The following is a 19,767-nucleotide window of genomic DNA, read 5'->3' as shown; positions in this document are numbered from 1 at the left end:
TGTTCATAGAGTTAATGAAATTTAGCTATAGTGTGTATTACAATCAACATTTTGTGATTGAGTAATTTCACATTTGATCTACCAAAGTTTGTGCAAATTTATAATTTGACTTTTTTTTTATAGGTAAATTTATACTTTGACTTTAAAAAAATATATATATATATCATATGTGATTTATAGAATGGAACCTAGATTGTTAGGTACTTCAGCAATCAGGACTACAGACTTGTTTTCAACCAGGAAGCCATGTAGAGTTATGGTGTGTTTTCAAAATGTTCTAGTTTTTTGCGATGAAAAAATATGCGCATGCACATGTGGCAAGACTAATCTGTTGAGGATCGATAGCCGATCCCAAAAAATTTGGGACTAAGGCTTTGTTGTTGTATGCACTTCATGTTTGCTGATAGAGTATTCAGGGACAATAAAAGAATCAGATTGTTGAATATTAGATTAATTTTTACTTTCTGTGACTTAAAGAAACTGGAGAGACCACTTTTCTAAGCTCACTATAACTTAATGGCTTAATTGTTTATATTATTTTATTTTCTTCTATTTTTAGGCACTTATTCATGGGTTAATGGTTTTTCTAACTTGAAGAATTTTTGTTAAACAAATTTGCAGCCTGAAGAATCAGAGGTATTCTCGAGCCTACATAGACTTCAAGAGGCCTGAAGATGTTTTCGAGTTTGCAGAGTTTTTTGATGGACATGTTTTTGTTAATGAGAAGGGTAACTAATAATGACATGCCTTATTCTTTACATTATAAGTTTACAAACAGATGTGTTTTATGTTGTTGAAGTGGTTTGATTCAGTGAATATCATTGTATGAATTAATTAAAGTTAAGATTTGAGTTCCCTAGCTAGTTATGCTCTTGTACAAGCAATATTGTAATATCGTGTTTATATGATTGTGGGGAGACTTGATAATGGTAAAAATTGTAATGTCTATATCGTAGTCATCTTACTTTAGAATCTATAGTATTTTTTGCAAAAGTTTAAACTGTGCCATTCATCTCAGGTGCTCAGTATAAGGTTTTAGTTGAATATGCTCCTTCACAGAAGGCTCCAAAGTCAACTACTAGGAAGGATGGTCGTGAAGGGACCATATACAAAGGTATCTGTTCAGTTTGCATTTGCATTTACTTAGAATACCATTGTACTAGATTTTCTTATTAATACCTACCTTTTTCTTTTATGAAAGTAGATCCTGATTATCTAGAGTTCCTCAAAATTATTGCAAAGCCGGCTGAGCATCTACCTAGTGCAGAAATACAGTTGGAAAGAAAAGAAGCAGAGCAAGCTGGTTTGTAATTATTTTTAATGACTTTGCATGTGTGTGTGTGTGTATTAGTTAGATAATCTCATATCGGAATATAGACGTGTATAATTTTGGCCCAAAATTATAACTTTGTTGCACCCAAGCTCCCTTTATGTATTAATTTTTTAGGCCACCATGGTGCCAATTGCATGTAATGATGTGTGTCACAGGCTCACAGCAGCATTGTTTTCAATATCTTGAGTACAGTCCTTTGATTATTTCCATTGCCTCCTTATTCCTTAATTTAATTGCAAGGTTCTACAGACTCTCGGCAGAAACAAAAAAAAAAATCCTCTTGTTTAGCATTAGTCAAGTCTTCCTTTTGAGTCCCCATGTTGCATTCTGCTATCTTTCCTAAGCTCTTGTAGTGGAATTCATGCAGGTCAGACCTGAAGTGATGCTGGAAAGCTACTTAAAATAGTAAACTGCGTGCTTTTGACCGAAAATTATGATACACTAGGCGAAAGTTAGGAAACGAGTTGTAAGAGATTGATGTTACAATGGAAGATTTAAGTAAACAAGCAATAGCAAAATTGCAGAGGCAAAGATAAGGAAGAAGGAAAAGATAGTCTATAGGTGTTGCATCCCATCAAAACTAAATGATCTGCTTTGATCATTACTTCTAGTAAAATAATGCTAATTTTTATCCCATTCTTATTTCTGATATGATATTATTTGGGTTATTTTTTGGTAAATTTTATTTTTCTATCGTTTATGTTTTCTGTATACTTTTGAGCAGGGTGAAGTCTTCACTGGTTTAAGTAAGTTATCTCCAATTGTTAGGGTTGGAAGTTGCTTATCTTAATTGAAATATTTAGCACAAACACATTTTGGACAAATCAATAATATCTCTATGTTTGATAATCTTATTGTTATCATTTACCCCCTTCTGTTTGGAACTTGTCCCTTTACATTTATTCCTAGTAATGGCTACAAATAAAAAAAGAACACTAGATTGGTGGTTTGAAATTTAAATCTATGGAAAGAATGCCACCAAGATGGATTGATATGGTTAGGATATGAATCATCTGTAATTTGTTTATAATAAAACCAAATTTGAACGACATGAAGTGGACAGACCCCCTTCTTGTTGTTCAAGACTTGATTTCTGGCTGCATAACAGGAAACAAAGAGAGCATGGCTAAAAGGCACAAATTTGCCCAAAATTTCTGTAAGACATCTGAAATATAAAGAAACGTTGTACATGAGTGTGCCTTGATAATCAACTTATAGTGGTCATGTTAAATATTGAATAAACCATACATTCGATTATATCTAATGGTTTCCTCAATGTTTCTTTGTGCAGATTCGTGGCTGGAAGAATTGGGAGGAGGAAACCTCATCCCATGACTATGAGTTTTCAAATGGTATGTCACCCCATGACATAGAGATAGTTTGTTCTTTATGTATTAGCTTGGAAGTTGCATTTCCTCAGACTTGAGAAAATGACATCCTGAAATTCATCTGTCAATAGGTGGGTGTATGTGCCTTATTGGAAGCTAAACTTCTATGCATATTTATGTGCAGATCCTTCAAGATTATGCCATCTCATGAGACCTCATTTGTTAGAGCACACGCCAGTTTCTGGACCAGGATTCCTTTCTTCTTTTATGTGGTAAGAAATGTCTTTACTAACTGGCACATCTTGATTTTTGTTATGTTATTTACATTGTTATGGTATGAGGTAAAAATGGCCTAATGCCATGGACTGGGACATCTCAATTATGAGTGCAATAGTTGAAGTTATGCCAATAAGATGACTGGATGAGCTTAACTAATACTAAGATGGCTGGGTAAGAATTTAGGAAGATTAAAATTATAAACGACTAGATTTGTGAGACGTAAGGGCCAAGGGGTTGCACTAAAGAAAGAGAGAAAGTATGGGTTTGGTGACTTGGTAATGTGCTATGAAGACCAGTCATTAGCCAATAAGAGGAAATGATGCTAAGCGGTTCTAGTTGAAGGAATTACAAAGAAATGCAAAACCTCTGCACCCAATACTAAAAAAGGTCAGAGACGAGATATAAAATTTGGGGGAATTCACTTATACCTTAGATCTAGCCTGCAATAGTTAGACTGGAACCGCAACAAAAGCTTGTATCTGTTTAGATTACAGTATATTAAAATTACAATTTTTGTAGTTGTGGCTATGTATATCTTTTTATATTGACAATGAACTTATTAAAATATATTCTTTGGCAGGGATGCTTCTTTCGGCAATTTTTTAAGTCTGTTAGTAAGTCTGACTACTTAACCTTGCGCAATGGATTCATCACTGTAAGTTTTTGTTCAGTATTTCAGTATTTCTAGTAAAATATGTCACCATTTTATGACATTGCCACATCTATAGGTCCACTTGGCTCCTGGAAGTAAATTTGACTTCCAAAAGTATATCAAAAGATCTTTGGAGGATGACTTCAAGGCAGTCGTTAGAGTAAGGTAATGTTCCCTTCATTTAATATAAATATATATATATATATATATATATATATATATATATATTTTTTTTTTTTTTTTTTTTTTTTAATTTCATTATATGTGTGGTTTTCAGCAGTCATTCCCTATAATAAATTTGGACCATATGAGTTTCATGAATTATTTTCTTGATGTTGTTGGCAGTCCTGTATTGTGGACGTCATTCGTGGTTTTTTTGCTATTAAACGTTAACGGTAACCCACTTCTTTCTTTGAAATTTCCTTTGGAGCATATTCAGCACTTTCCAGTAAAAGTTGATTAACTTTGTTGAAGTATGTCCTTTTCAGGATGGCAGGCATTGTTTTGGGCGTCCATAATCCCTGTGATTGTGAGAAATATTTCTCTTTAGCAGCCAGATTTCCAAATCTTTGGAAAATGAGAATTCTAACCTTTTAATTGATTGCAGATAATCTTAGCTGTTGGAACAAAACTTCAAGCCATTTTGACAAAGATGGCTCTTGAAATCACAGAAAGGCATGCAGTAGTCCAAGGGATTCCACTTGTGCAAGTCTCAGACAAATACTTTTGGTTTGGTCGGCCTCAGTTAATTCTTGAACTTATCCATTTCGCTTTGTTTCAGGTATTCAATAGCCACCCATATTGTAGATTCTTGACTAAAAATGCTTACCACTTAGGTAATGATTAATGAGTACCATAAAATTTGTAATGGTTAAACACAATTTTTTTTATACTCGTATAGTCTTATTGAAGTTAGAAGGGAACTTTTTGCCTTGCTGAAAACTTATTTGAGGTCTTGGTTATAGTGAAAATGTTTTGCTTTGAAATTATCTTTTTTGTTGTGGTTAGAATGATCTGATTAGCCTCAGGTTTACTCAAAAGAGGCAATATTTCTCTAGTTAAGTGATTAATGAATTGAAATTGTAATGATTAAATATGGTAAATAAGATCTTATTCTCTCTAAATGCACATTATGCCTTTAGGTGAAGAGAGAACAAGCTGTCACCCCAAATCTTGTCAAGTTTTGATCCATGATTTTAGTGCTATTGAGTAATGACTATTTAACATCAGTTATAATGACTATCTAATCCCAGTTCCTGTTCTTTATAACAAATGTGCATGCGGAGTCTAGCCAAATCTCAAGTCTACCTTTTCTTTTCTTTTTTCAATTTCTTTATTCTCTGTTTGGTTGCCGAGAAAATGCAGCTACAAGAAAAGCAAAAGTGAAAAACACCGCATGCAGAGTTTCATTCCTCAATTTTCTTGTCAATCAAATGGAGATTCAGGGTTTGGTAATTTCGGGGTTAGCTACTCTATATGGTTTGTTAATTTCTAGGGTTTGTTGCTTCATGCTTGCATATTCATAGAATGTTTATTCAACACAGACAAAGATTTTTATTTTTTAAACTTTCTCTTCAGGGTCATGTAAGTAATTTTTTTTGGATTATTGTAAATGTTCCAATATGAATTCAATTAGACAAATTCTTTTTGTTTAAGAATATGATTTGTTAGTTTTTGTATGCAACTTAGTGTAGTACAAGTTACAAATGAACTAATGTATTTTTTTTTAATAATGTTATTAGGGGTTTCTAGTGAACATCATGGTACAAGAAAAAACATTTCATTTACGAATTCCTGTGGCATGGACTTTGATGTGGGAATGAGTTCAGAAATTGTATCTCAGTGCAAGAAAAGAAGGATATCTCAAAACAATGATTTTTTGTTGTGTGAGGTTTCTAGAGATATTGAAGCTATGTTACCTACTTTGAGGTCGGCTGATTATTATATGAAGCCCTGCTTGAAGGAGTTACCTACCCAGTTGTGTTTTTATTTTATATATTTCTTGGTGGAAATAAATCCTTAATTCTTAACTGCCATCTGCAAGCACTTGTATAGGTCATGAATTATGTTTAATTTCTTGCTCCTTACATCACTTTCAGTATTAAGAAATTCCCTTAATTAAAATTTTTTGTTTCCCCTGTTTTGTTCATTATTGCTTTTCAGCCTATTACAGCATAACGAACTTATTAAGATGTGCAAGTGGGCTAATCTTCCGCATTATATCCTGTATGAAATTAACTACCGGCTATCTTTCTTTGATGATATCTTCGTTTTTGGTGCTGTCTACAAATCATGGCAATCAGTTGTTAATTCATTGGAGAAACCACCATTACCTCCTAAATGTCCTTGGATTATGCTTGCCGAAGAAAGAGAACAAGGCGATAAAGAAAGTCAAACGCGTAGCTTTTTCAACTTATCAGATAATAAAACTTATGATTTCAACTTGCCTGAGCTTGTTGGAAGAAAATGCTTTGGAACATCTTTTGGATGGTTGCTCACTATTGGCACCGATTTACAGATGATCATCAGCCTACCTTTTGCCGTCAATTCCCGTATGAAATGGAGCCTGAAGAACTTCGTGGTATATTTGTTTTTAAGTGTGTTTTGTCAAGGAGTCCGTGGAACTCAGAAACTCATATCAACCTTGTGTTGTATTATTTAATTTGAATTAGAACTTAACAATCTCTTCATCTACTATCATTAGATGAAGGAAAGATGGAATTGATTTTCTTAAATCCTCCTTCGAGTGAATAGATGTTTGATAAAATATCGGTAACAGCATTGTTCTGACTTCACAAACAAATATGCTTTTTGTTTGACAAGAGTGATTAAAAAAAAAAAATGGAGCGAAAATGAAGGAGATGGGCAACAAGGGATTCTTGATGGCATTAAAACAAAGAGAAAATTTGCAACTTTTTGTGCCACAACTTTTTATACCTAGATTGAAAGTGGTGGAGAAAAAATAATAAGTCTATGTGATAGTCTAGCTATATCGAAATGTGGCAAAAGTTACGGCACAAAAGTTGTGGTTTTAAAATAACTTATTTTTATATTATAAGAGGTGCACTTATCGTCATATTAAGACATTAATTAATTTTGGTGGTCACAATTTAAATCTTATATCTTTATTTAAGAGATTTTACCTGTTAGGAACTCTTCTTTTTGGTTCTAGACTTCTTCTCAAAAATAAAAAAGTTACTAGTTTGGTTCATTTTATTTTGTTTTTAATAAAATTTAAATCCTATGATTTAAGGTGGTTTGGTTTCAAAATAAATCTTACAATTTTAAAAATTTTAAACTAACCTATTTAATTCTAGAAGTCTCAAATTACCCATTGAAAGTTTAAGATAGATAGGTACAACAGGTTCAATTTCAGTGTTGTTAGTTTGAAATATAGTTCTGAAAAAAAAAAAAAAAAAAAAAAAAAAAAAAAAAAAAAAAAAAAACCCAATATAACTCGAGTATTAAACACTCGATTTGCATTATGCAAGTCGAGTCTTAGAAACTCGATTTCTATTCAGTACTCGAGTTCCCTAGCAGCGAGTACGCTAGACAGAGAGTTCAAAAATATTTACGGCCAACTGCCACTGGAAAAATTCTTAGTGGAAATCGAGTCTCTGAAACTCGATTTCCATTTCAGTGGCTTTTTGGTAAATAAGTACTATATAAATCGAGTCTTTAAAATTCGATTTGTACTAGTTGTATTTACGATTATGCCATCCGGTTAGAAATCGAGTTTTAGAGACTCGATTTCCACTGGGTTTTTTTTTTTTTTTTTGTTACCCCCCTTCCCCCTGCAGTAGTATACCAGGATTTTTTTTTTCTTCCCTGCAGCTGTAAACCAAATCCAGAACACATCACATGGGCAGTGTATACAAACATTGAATGAAGAGTACATTGAATGCAAGAAACTGGATTAAAACAGTTACTATTCATGGGCAGTATAGTTGCCCTCTTAGCTACAGACCATACAAATTTAACCACAGTACGTCCGGCATACAATCTAATTACTAGCTATCATTTCTTCAAACAAGGCCCTTCATTTCTTCTAACGAGTACAATGGATAGCTACTAGTTCAATTACAACAACATTCAACAATAAACAAAATAACAATTGACTCGATACAACATAGTCTACATAGTCGCCTAACACTTGTCCATATTGATACAACATGGTCGCATAGCACTTGTCTATACTGAAGATAACCACAACTCCCACGTACAATGCCATTCCAAAGTCGAGCCTCCGCTCGCCTGAAAAACATTAAAATACGGTTGTTAGTTCCTAAATGCGAAGAACAAAAATCAATTGAAATTCTGAGCATATTATATCAAAATAGCAAAGGCACTTGCCTAGTTTGTAGCACTATCGCCTGTCGAAGCCCCACGGGAACCGCTTGTCGAAGCCCCAAGGGAATTGGGACATCTTCTGCGGTTATGCCCCTCTTCATGACACACTCCGCATCTCTGCCTCGGTTGAATCTCCCTCAAGTCCGAATCTAGGTTCCGGCTTCCCCGTTTTTGCCGTACCCCATCCATTTCATTTCTTATTCTTGACTTCACAGGACGACCTTTGGCCCGCAACAAACTTGGGTCAGGCACCCACCGTGGTCCGCGAACGTCCCTCCACAATGACTCTGACTTTGGCACCACAAATTGATGTGAATATGTGTGAATAGCGTTCTCCAAACTGTAACATGGGTCAATATAGTTGGTTGCATTGAGATGCAATTGCTGCAAAACTTTAATTGCATGTGAACAAGGGATCTTAATGTTTTGCCACTTTCCACAACCACATGTTCTAGCAAATACGCGCACTTCATGACTGTGGTTTCCCCCTCCACCTCTATGGTTGTTGTACGAGGTAACCACTTGATATACACTAGTTTCATGATTAAATTCCCTCACAGTGTGTCCTGAAGTTTTCTGCAGATTTTTGGTATAGATCCCCATTGCATAATCACTCCACACCTTACCTTGAGAGCAATCAGAAGTAATTTCTTTATGTCGATCATGGAAATATGCAACAAGTTTGCACCAAGTGAACTCAACCATTGCAGCAATGGGCAAACCGCGGGCACCTTTAAGTACCCCATTAAAGCACTCAGAGATATTGGTTGTCATTGCCCTGTAACGTCTTCCACCATCATGTGACTTGGTTCATTTCTCCACATCCTCAATAATTAGATATGTGTATGGCATATAGCGTTCAAGATGGAGATCATCAGGGTCTACACTCCTCAATGCATTAATCTCGACATCCTTAATAGTTTGCATTATGGACTTAAATTTAGCTTCATGAGTCGTATATCCAGCTTTCAAGGCCAATGCCTTTAGAGTCAGGTCATCAAAGTGTGTGTTGAAGTTGCTAGCAACATGTCGAAGGCAATATCGGTGATGTACCCGTAACTTTCCATCATCACCTATAGGCCACTCTGCAATGGCGCATATGATACCTTTATGTCGGTCAGAAATAATGCAAATACCCTCGTCAGGTATCACATGTCCTATCGAATTCCTGAGACACTCTAAAAACCACCCCTAACTAGCCCCTAACTCCTTGTCCACAACAGCAAAGGCGAGTGGCAAAACCTTTTGGTTAGCATCGGTTGTCATTGCAATCATCAACACCCCTCGATATTTACCATACAAATGAGTCCCATCAATACTGATCACTGGCCTGCAATATCTGAATGCAGCAATGCATGGAGCGAATGCCCAAAATACATAGCGCAGTAACGTAGTACCATCTATGGGGCTAGGTATGGTCCAATAGGTTTACTGGGTACCCGAATCCTGATCCAAGTATGCCAACAACAACTTTCGCAACCTTTGGTAAGACTCCTCCCAATCTCTAAATATCTTAGCAATTGCCTTTTGTTTTGCGTCCCATACCTTATAGTAAGAGAGCCGATGATTATACTTAGTATCTATGTGGCCCCGAAGCTCATCAATACGAGCAGTGTGATTTTGTCGCAATTTTTCCACAATTTCTGATGCAACAAAATTAGAATCCATCATTTTACCGTCTCTTCTTAGGCCAAAGGGTATACAACTGTGTGGACCCACATAAGACGTGACCATCCCCAGACCATTTAATTTAGCCTTCATGAATGCCCCAATGTACCACTTGCAGTTGGTGTCAATGCATGCGGTGCACAATTTAGTTTTGGTCGATCTCCAGATTATAAAATTTCTGTTATCCTTTGCTGCGTATATTATCAATGCACGCTTCACCGCCTCTTTATTTGCAAAAGTCAACCCTTTATTAAAATGCATCCCATCTTCCCAAGTAGAAACAAATGGTATCTAAAGACGTGAAAGATCAACCATATTTTCTCAAGTATTTGCGGAGAATGACTCGACAGGAGGTGTGTAGGCAGTGGTCGTATTTGTAACATGCTGGACGCCAATATCATCGTCCGCATCACCTTCATCATGGCACTCTATATTTTCCTCTTCAAAATTGGAAGCAAGTTCATGGTCATCCACATCCTTCTCAAAGTCACCTCACTCAATCCTCTCTTCGTACTCATCCATACCATCGAGATTTTCATCATTATTCGCAAAATGATCTTCGTCCTCCACCCCTAAATATGTCTCTTGAGGTTGAAGTGTTTCACCAGTATTGGCAGCATAATCTTGAGATGGGAATGTGTAACCTCCCATTGTAGTGCATCCATCGTCTAAGGCTGTAAATTGCAAAGATGTAGTTGTTTGTTGCAACTCCTCGACATCAACTTCTGCGAGCGGCTCGGAACTTACGTACAACTCAGCAGCATTTACTTGGGGCATTTTATGGATCCTATTAAACATGACATTTACATGTTTATCTTCTTTGATCGCCATGTACTTGTAATTTATCCATTCATGAAGGACTTCTTGTGGGTAACGATAAGTAATATTTATGTCATAACAAGTAGGGCTCAAACTCAGTTCTTTCATTATTTCCATCTTCAAATCATTCAATGTCTTCAACTTACGACGTATCATCATGTAATAGCATTCGATACTCGGCCCTTGAAATGGGAATCCGTCAATCTGTTCAGGATTGAAAAGGGGTCCACCGTAGTATACATTTATGTCAATATTCTTCAGAGATTGTGAACCTATTAAAGTCAAGGGTAATATGTTTGTGACATATTTTAACACAATTACAAAACATTTTTATGTACTCAAAGTACAAAAATTACAACTTCTTACATCAAACACACCTCACATTTGCATATACTCACTCCACATCACATACAAACACACTCAATCATTATCATTTCATACTCAAACAAATAAAAAAACTAAAGACAACACTTACCCCCACTACAAAATTTCAAATCATTCTAACAAAAAAATAATGAAAAATATTATACCAAACAACAACAAAAATAGCCATGATAAAAGCCTAACAATACAAATATATCTTAAATATTTTTTACTTCTTATAAATAAATAAAAAATAAAAAAAAGCCTAGCATATATACACTAACTTGTTACATCATATGCATGTACAAACCCCACATTAGCATATATACTCAATCATTACAATTTGTTTCTAAAAAAAAAAAAAATTCATTAATCATACTCAAATAAAAAAAAAAAAAAAAACTAAACACACAAATCTTCAAATCATTCTATCAAAAATATAAAGAAAAATAACAAACCAAACAAAAAAACTCATGATACATACCCATAAAAAACCTAACATTACATATATGTAACTAACAACTACCCATAAAAAAATCCTAACATTACATATATGTAACTTACAACTATTCAAAAAAAAAAAAAAAAAAAACTAACAACTAGAGAGAGTGTATAAAAACCTTACTTGACATGAGAATGTGTAAATGGAGGGTGAGTTTGATTTGAAGTTTTGTATGAGAGTGAGAGAGAGAGAGTGAGAGAAGAAGAGAGAGCTGCTGGATTTTTTGGTGTGGCAAACGGCAGACCCCAGAAAATAGGTATTGTGTGATAAAAAGCAGCTGCCTTAACCACATGGATTAAACTGGACCAACCATTGCAAATCGAGTCTCTGAGACTCGATTTCCCTTTTTAAAAACCGAGTCTATAAGACTCGATATCTACCTGGAGTCCCCGTTGATCCAACTGATAACATAAATAGAGTATTTAATTCTTCACACGTAAATCGACTCTTAGAAACTCGATTTCCAGGTGGCCGCCACGTGGAAAAGCGCCACATCAGATCTGATCAGCACATACAAATCGAGTGTCTAAGAGTCGATTTATATGTTCAAAATCGACTCTCTAAGAGTCGAGATGTTAGTATTATACATACTTCCGGAACAGTGCCTACTAACTATATTCTTGAGCAATTATGGCTAATGGCCCATTTTCCCCCTTTGCGCTCTTCCCCAGTGTTCTTCTCCATAATCTATCTCCAGCAAAGAACCAAACCCCAAACCCATATCTCCAGCAAAGCAACCAAACCTATAAACCCAACAAGCAAACCGAGCTCTAGCAAAGCAAACCTTAGCCTTCAAACCCATAAATTTTCTTGTCAAAAAAACATACAAAAACCCTCCAAATCACCACCACCGAATCAAAGAACATGAACATCAAACCCAAGCAAAAGAATAGAAACCCAGCAAAGCACCACCACCGAATCAAATCTTCCAAAATTTCCCTGCAACCAGCAAAGCTTTAACATCAAATCCACAAAAATCCTAAGCTAACAACTTCCAAATCAACCTTAGAGAGAGGAAAAAAGCGAGGGTGAGGTAGAGAAAGGTGTGAGAACCACTTATCTGGGCTTCACAACACCACCACCAATCTGGGCCACAACAACATAGTACACCCACAAACACAGCACAGTTGCAAATCTAAACAGACCCCACCGCCTCCACTGAGAAAGAGAGCTATTGTCGATCTGTCTCTCCCTTTCTCTCACGTTCTCAATCTCCTTTGCCCTCTTTCTCTCTCCAATACCGAATCGGCGACGACGACTAGGGTTTTGTACAACGGAGCCATATCTACACAGAAACAAAAACAAAAAAAGAAATGTGAGTTGGAATCAGAGGAATGACTTGGAGAGAATCGTTGAGGAATCGGCGGTGATGATGAGTTATCGTCGAATTTGATGGCAGCGATGACCTCATCTTTGAGGCGAACCTTCTCGATGTCCTGGACATTTGGGTGCCCCAGGAGGAAGAGCTTATGAGCGAGCACGAGGTGCGGTTGCTGAGTTCCCTCCTCGCTATCCATGGCGGCTGTCAACTCGGTGGTTGACTCACTGAGTCTTGAACGAGTTCGATGGGTTTTCTTTCTTTTTGGCTTTTTGATTCTCTATGACTCTCTGTGTAGGGATTTTGGGATGGTTATTATTTTAATCTTATTGGGGAGGGGAAATTAAGAAATAAATAATAAAGTAAAAATAAATATTAGATTGAATTTTTTTTTTTAGTTTAAAATGTTTGACGTGGAATTTTAATTTAGCAAATGCTGAATGCCAAATAAAATTTCTACCGAAAAAAGATTTAAGGTTTTTCTAAAATTTAATTTTTTTGTTTAACTTTTCCAGATGTGATTTTTTTAAAAAATAAATAAAATGCTGACGCAGCAATAATTGTTTGGTAAAATCGCTGGTTTAGATAAAGGAATTTGCTGCGTGTTGTGTGTGAGATCTAGAGAGAGAGAGAGAGAGAGAGAGAGAGAGAGTCCTCTGTTTAAAGTCAAGTCTTCTTTTTCTTCCTTCAAGCTCGTTTTTTGTCCGGTCTAGAAATCATTTAACTCATTTTAGAATTTAGTGTGGGTGTGGCCCTTGGTATTTAAAGTATCTTTAGACTTTAGGAATGGATACTTACGCGGACAGAGGGTGGGATCCACACGTTGTTTCCTGTGGCTAATGCAGCAGAGCTAAGGCAAAGCTAAATTAAAGCAAAATGAAGGTGAAATGAGTTATTTGCTATAGCTTACAGTTTTTTTTATATGTCAAGATTCAAAGGCTGCACTAAACTTAAATTCTGTTGCTTCATCATGAACAAAGGCCTTAAGAAAATAGAGTAAACACTGGATTCAGATCTCAAGAGCTCATAGTATTAGTTAGATTTATGTAATTTTTGTGTAATTAATTAGGGAGAGTTATCCGTTACTTCTCTCATAATTAAGCTTGTGGTTTTGTTATGGATTGCCAAATGGGGAGATTGTTAGAGTTATATTTTCTATGTATTGGTTTATCCTTTGACAAAACGCACTTTACTTGTAATTGAGTAGATCTTAATTGGGTTTAATGTATTTAGAAGTATGTTGCTTGAACGTATCAAATGATATCATTAAAGACATAAAGATTGATCCAAGAAACAATTGAAGAAAAGTAGTTTCATTAAAACTCGACACTAGCATCTATCGATGTTTCATGAAGAAGCTCAACACAAGCTCCATCTATCGAGACTTACGATTTCGAAATTCTCAAATCTGAAATTCAGCGCATTATGACCTGGATTAGGTTTTCTCTCTCTACAACCCCGGACCATATAAAAGGCTTATTTTAAAAGTCATCCAAAACATAGATACTCAATTAGAAAACTTGTACACTTTATGCGAAGTTACTGCGTTTTGTGTCCCTTAGGGTTTTGTAACCAAGTACTTCCAGATCTTCAACGTGCTTTGGAGTAAAGAATTTTGTAGCCAACAATGATTATTTCATTGCTTGGAGTTAGTCACCTATTAGGATCCGTGCAAAGGAAGAAGTCTTTTACAAGATCAAGTCCAATTGGGGATTGGAATAAAACTTCAACTGTAGGGTAATATTTTGGAATAGTCCAGGGTAGTGGTAAGATTGCTTATACTTGTAACCGCATGTTCTTGATTAGTGGATTCTTGGGAGTAGTGACTTGAAAATCACCTAGTGAAGTTTTTGCCTTCCTAGTGGTTTTTCTCATTCATCAACAAATCACTATGTCTAATTAATTTCTGCTACACTTAGTTTATTTGGTAATTTGTTTGTAAATCCACGATTTACAAGTAATATGACCTAATTAATCAACTTAGGTAATTAAGTTAATTAATCGGGGTCAATCTATAACCCAACAATATTGTGTAATTTCTGGTTTAAATAAAGAAATTTGCAACATGTTGAGAGAGAGAGAGAGAGAGAGAGAGAGAGAGTCCTCCGTTTAAAGTCAAGTCTTCTTTTTTCTTTTTTCAAGCTTGTTTTTAGTCCAGTCTAGAAATCATTTAACACACTTTAGACTTTAGTGTGGCCCTTGCTTTTAAAGTATCTTTAGACTTTAAGATAGAATGCGTACCCACGCGGACAGAGGGTGGGATCCACACGTTGTTTCCTGTGGCTAGTGTAGTAGTGCTAAGGCAAAGCTAAATTAAAGCAAAATGAAGGTGAAATGTGTTATTTGCTATAGTTTACTGTATTTTTTTGTGTCAAGATTCAAAGGCTGCACTAAACTTAGATTCTGGTGCTTCATCATGAACAAAGGCCTTAAGAAAATGGAGTAAACAAAGCTGGATTCAGATTTAAAGAGCTCATAGTATTAGTTAGACTTATGTAATTTTTGTATAATTAATTAGGGAGATAGTTATCTCTTGCTTCTTTTATAATTAAGCTTGTGATTTTGTCATGGATTGCTAAAGGAGGAGACTGTCTAAAGAGAGAGAAGCTTCGGTTTACATATAGTCCAGCCAATAATTCATTTAACTTTTTCGATACTTCTATATTTTTGCCTGGGATCCACACCTCGGTTCCTTACTGCCAAGGAAAAGCTAAATTATTAAATGCAGATGTGAGCAAAACGAAGGTGAAAATGAAATGAGTAGGTTTTAGATTTTTTTTTTTTTTTTTTTTTTTGGGGATGAGTTAGTCGGTTTTAGATAGTTGTATTATTTTATTTTTAAAAAATTATTAAAAAGTTGTAGATAAAATAAATATATTGAGTAGGTTTAAAAAAAAAAAAATTATCAGCATATAGCGATTTGAAATTTAGAACGCAAAACTAATAAGAATGACTTTAATGATTATCCACTTGTCTAGAGTAATGAATACTCATCTACATTGTAGAGTTCAGTTAGGGCAGGCATGACTAGGCAGTGTTAGCCTGGATTGAGGCTTGACCCACATGACAAATTAATCATATAAAGCATACATGGTACACCAATGACCAAGCATGCTCAATGTCTAACCATAAAAGAAAACAGGCCCCCAAAAATCCATTCATAAAAATGAACCCAAGTTACCCAACACCTTATGAATAATTCAGGCTTAACTCAAAAATATTTTTATTTATGTTTGTTTATTTAGCAAATGAATTCATAATTATGTATCCATGAACGAACTCACAAGTATGAAACTTAATCTATCTTTGTGTATAACATTCTTAAATAGACTTCATATTAGATTGTATAATTAGTTTATTATAAGTAGTCCATTTTAACTATAATAATTATATAGAATTTATAATTATAATAGGACTTTTTTTGAGCTTAATTATAATAGGACGCAAGGAGGGGTTATTTAAAACAAGATGATATGACCTACTTGGCTAATTAGCATTAGCAAGAGGACTATTTTCTTCATATTCTAGTTGTAGTATCATGTAAAATTATGCATGATTGTTCGTTCTTAGGCTCACACCACGAAATTTCTATCCAAAAAATTGTATGTTTTTGTTTTACCTAAGAATGATATGATATTCTTTTTCGTTTCCATCAAATTTGATAATAGTTTTCCCTCTTATCATATCTTGAATCTCTAGGAGGATATATCTCTTTCCAATTTACAATAGATTATAATATGCAGGGTTTACAGGAATTGTACTACTCACCGGTGGCATGGAATTTTTGAGGTTTGTTCTTACTTTGTAATCTTTATTCTGTTTATTCTCTTTTAAACAAAAAGGATTATCACACCAATATTTCCTCTTTTTTGATTAATGAGAGACCTTAGTTTAGCTTAGGGTTGTCTAATTTTTATCCTTTTGATAGTTGCGGTGGAAAGGGTTGTATTGGTCAGCTTCTTTTGTATTTCTCCTACCTTTCAAAGGGCATGAGACCGGAGATGTATACTTTTATAATGCCTGGTCTGCATGAGATGGAGTTGCTATTAATGAACAATTAGATGCTTGCACTGCACACAAGACTACGACAGTGCTGATGATCCTTACATTGAAGATTTGCTTTCTTCAATTCCTACAATTTAAGAGATCTTATTGGTGTATTTTTTTAAGAGATTTGAACTTTTTACAGAGATTTGAACTTCTATAAATACTCATGTATTATTTAACATTCTTTAAAAAAAAAAAAAAAAACTATTTCTATAGAACTTAGTTTTAGCAGTTTTCCATGCATTACTTGGGTTAGCGACTAGTTTTACAATAAGGTTGATACTTGACTTTTCAATAAATATAGAGCTTCAAATTTAGCTTAGATCATAATCCGTTGGATTAGAGCAACTAGTGAAATATGCAATATGCATAGAATGTGACTTTGAAATTTAAGATATGCTTTTATTACTAGAATTTTAAAAAATATAAGATTTTATTTAGCAAAAGTATGGCTACAATTTTATGATATCCTTTTATTTTATATTATCTAGTATTGTTACTTGTGAAACCTTGAATTTGAATTATATTAATTGTGTTGCTTTTTAGACTTCATTTTAATTGATAATTTATGCATGCCTATTTTTATCGACTTTCAAATTTATTTTATGATTTCTCAAATTTATTTTTATAAGTTATTTAATTTTTTGTATAACTATGTGGCTCGACCAATGACCATTGGTTGAACCAGTGACCAAATGACGTGGCTTGACCAAGTTCAAGTTGGTCCGAATTTAGTAACTATGAATCTAAGTTATTTACTGAAATTATAATATAGTTGATTTTTTTTATTAAAAAAAATCTATTCCACGTTTTACCTGCCCAATTTAATTTTCTGTTAGCATGGTTAGTTGATCTGTTGTAAGTTTGTAACACTTGGCTTAAATATCTTGAATTAGTCTGTAAAATCTCTTATCAAATAATTTTTTTTTTTTTTTGGCATACCAATCCAACCCCACCTTTTAACACTTTGCTTTTTCTCTTTTGTAAAGCACTAAAGGACAACACGTGCTCACTGTGGAATAAAAGTAGTAATCAAAATCAATTCTAGATTTTATTTGTATCATAAAACAAAGATATGAATCATTTGATTTTTAAAGTATATAGATATTTACATTAAGCAAAAGAGACATTAATTTTAAGAATTTTGATAATTATGTCGTAAAAAGTTAATCTCATTCCAATAAGAATTTTGATCAACTACAAAGTTAGGGTAGCTATTTAACATATAAATATTTATTTAACTATAATAGTTTTTTAGTATCTACTTGCTAAAGACAATATATCTACTCTTTAAAAACTTCTAAGAATGATAATGAATATCATCATCTTCCAATAATAAACAACTGAGTTTTGCTAAGAAATTTAAAATAAAAAATAAAAATAAAAAGATAACAAAAGGCATGTGTTATCGAATTTTTCATTAGATAAATTATAAGTTTTGAAAATTTAAATCTAGAAAATCAATGTTTTTTAGATAACAAATAAAAAACCTAATATCATCATTCTAACTTTCTAAGAATTTCTATAATTTAAAATTCAAAATACGTAAAGAAAATTTTTAGGATGTTAAAATTTCGCGAGAGTAATTTAGACATTACACAATAAAATATTTTAAGAATCATAAGTTTTCATTAGGGTTTAACTGAGAGAATAACAATACGATATATTTGCACTTTTCCAAAATATTAAGGGAAAAATTGGTTGATTTTAAACTTTAAGGAAGAATTGTAAACTACCCCAAACATAAAGGATAAAAAATGTTTTTTTTCCTAAGTTTTTGTGTTTGTTTTTGTGTGTAAAACTATGTATTTTTACTTAAAATAGTGCCTAATGAAAAAAATATACAAAAGTCAACCCAGGAAAATTGTATATGGAATAGTGAATTTTCGCTCAATAGAGTTGATTAAACCAAAATTTTTTTTATAAAATCACAACAGAATAACTCAATATTTTCATAACACCTTTATAATTTTGTTATATTTTATTTTAACTTGTAAAGAATTGATAGCTTAATAGTTTTGAAAATACTGTGACGACATCAAAATGTCTTAACATTTTTCACACAAAAAATGTTATGTCCATTACATTTTCACAACAAATTATAAGTAGTAGGTTACTACAAGTTGTTATTGGTTGGCAAAAAAGTAATTTTATTGGTAAGTTTAAATTAGAACCAATAACAATTTACTATATTTGATTTGTTATGAAAGTGTTGTGAAAATTATTGTGGATATAACACTTCTTTTTCACAATACTTTTATTTTTAATTGTAATCGGTTCTAGTATGATATTTTCTTATTTTATTTTGACCTATAATGAATTAACAGCTCAACAATTGTGAAAATATTGTGTCAATGTGTGATGTTAATATTTTATTATAATGTGAAACAGTGTGAATTGGACAAACAAAAAATAATATAGCAAATATACTACAACTTTATGCATTCACCAAAAAAAAAAAAAAAAGTCAGCAAAACAGTGAAAGTTGAACAAACCAAAACTACTGTAGCGAAATTACTATAACTTTTCCCATTCACTTTTTTTACATATAGAAATATACATTGCACTAACAATGTAAATTTATATTGTAAACACATAAAAATTGGTAAATGTTGTACACATTTGCAAAATTTGTACTTTTTTTTTTTTTTTTTGTAAATGTATATAATATTTGCTACTTTTTGTGTGTATACAATGTAAACTTACATTACAAGTAGAAAGTAAACATATAAAGATCCTTTAAAAGAAAAAACAAGCTCAAACCAAGTTGGTGAACTTGAAGAAATTAAAAAAAAAAAAAAGAGGGGGGGGGGAGGGGGGAAAGAGGCAACTTACTAAACCAAAAATACTGTTCATGAGCTTATTAAATGTATATAATATTTGCTACTTTTTGTATGTATATAATGTAAGCTTACATTACAAGTACAAAGTAAACATATAGACATCCTTAAAATAAAAAAAAAAGTTCAAACCAAGTTGGTGAACTTGAAGGAAAAAAAGGAGGGAAGACATGTCACTAAACCAAAAATATTGTTTATAACACTATTTATGAACCTATTTGCTTTTTCTATATATAGAAAAAAGAGTACAAATCGATGACTGGAAAAA

The 19,767-nt window shown here is 33.5% G+C and overlaps 1 long non-coding RNA gene and 1 pseudogene across 1 annotated transcript; both read left to right on the top strand.

Annotated features, from left to right (window-relative positions):
* The first annotated feature begins 618 nt into the window (after window positions 1-618).
* Window positions 619-1,331, top strand: LOC142630845 (uncharacterized). Its single transcript, XR_012843458.1, has 3 exons — window positions 619-728; window positions 1,019-1,114; window positions 1,205-1,331. It is a non-coding gene; the product is annotated as an uncharacterized LOC142630845 (long non-coding RNA).
* Window positions 1,332-2,296: 965 nt separating this feature from the next.
* Window positions 2,297-4,845, top strand: LOC142632714 (MLO-like protein 10; annotated as a pseudogene).
* Window positions 4,846-19,767: the final 14,922 nt, after the last annotated feature.

Source organism: Castanea sativa, chromosome 4 (genome assembly GCF_040712315.1).
Source record: "Castanea sativa cultivar Marrone di Chiusa Pesio chromosome 4, ASM4071231v1".
Taxonomy (NCBI): Eukaryota; Viridiplantae; Streptophyta; class Magnoliopsida; order Fagales; family Fagaceae; genus Castanea; species Castanea sativa.
Note: the sequence above shows the minus strand (reverse complement) of the source record. Positions and strands in the feature narration are given on the sequence as shown.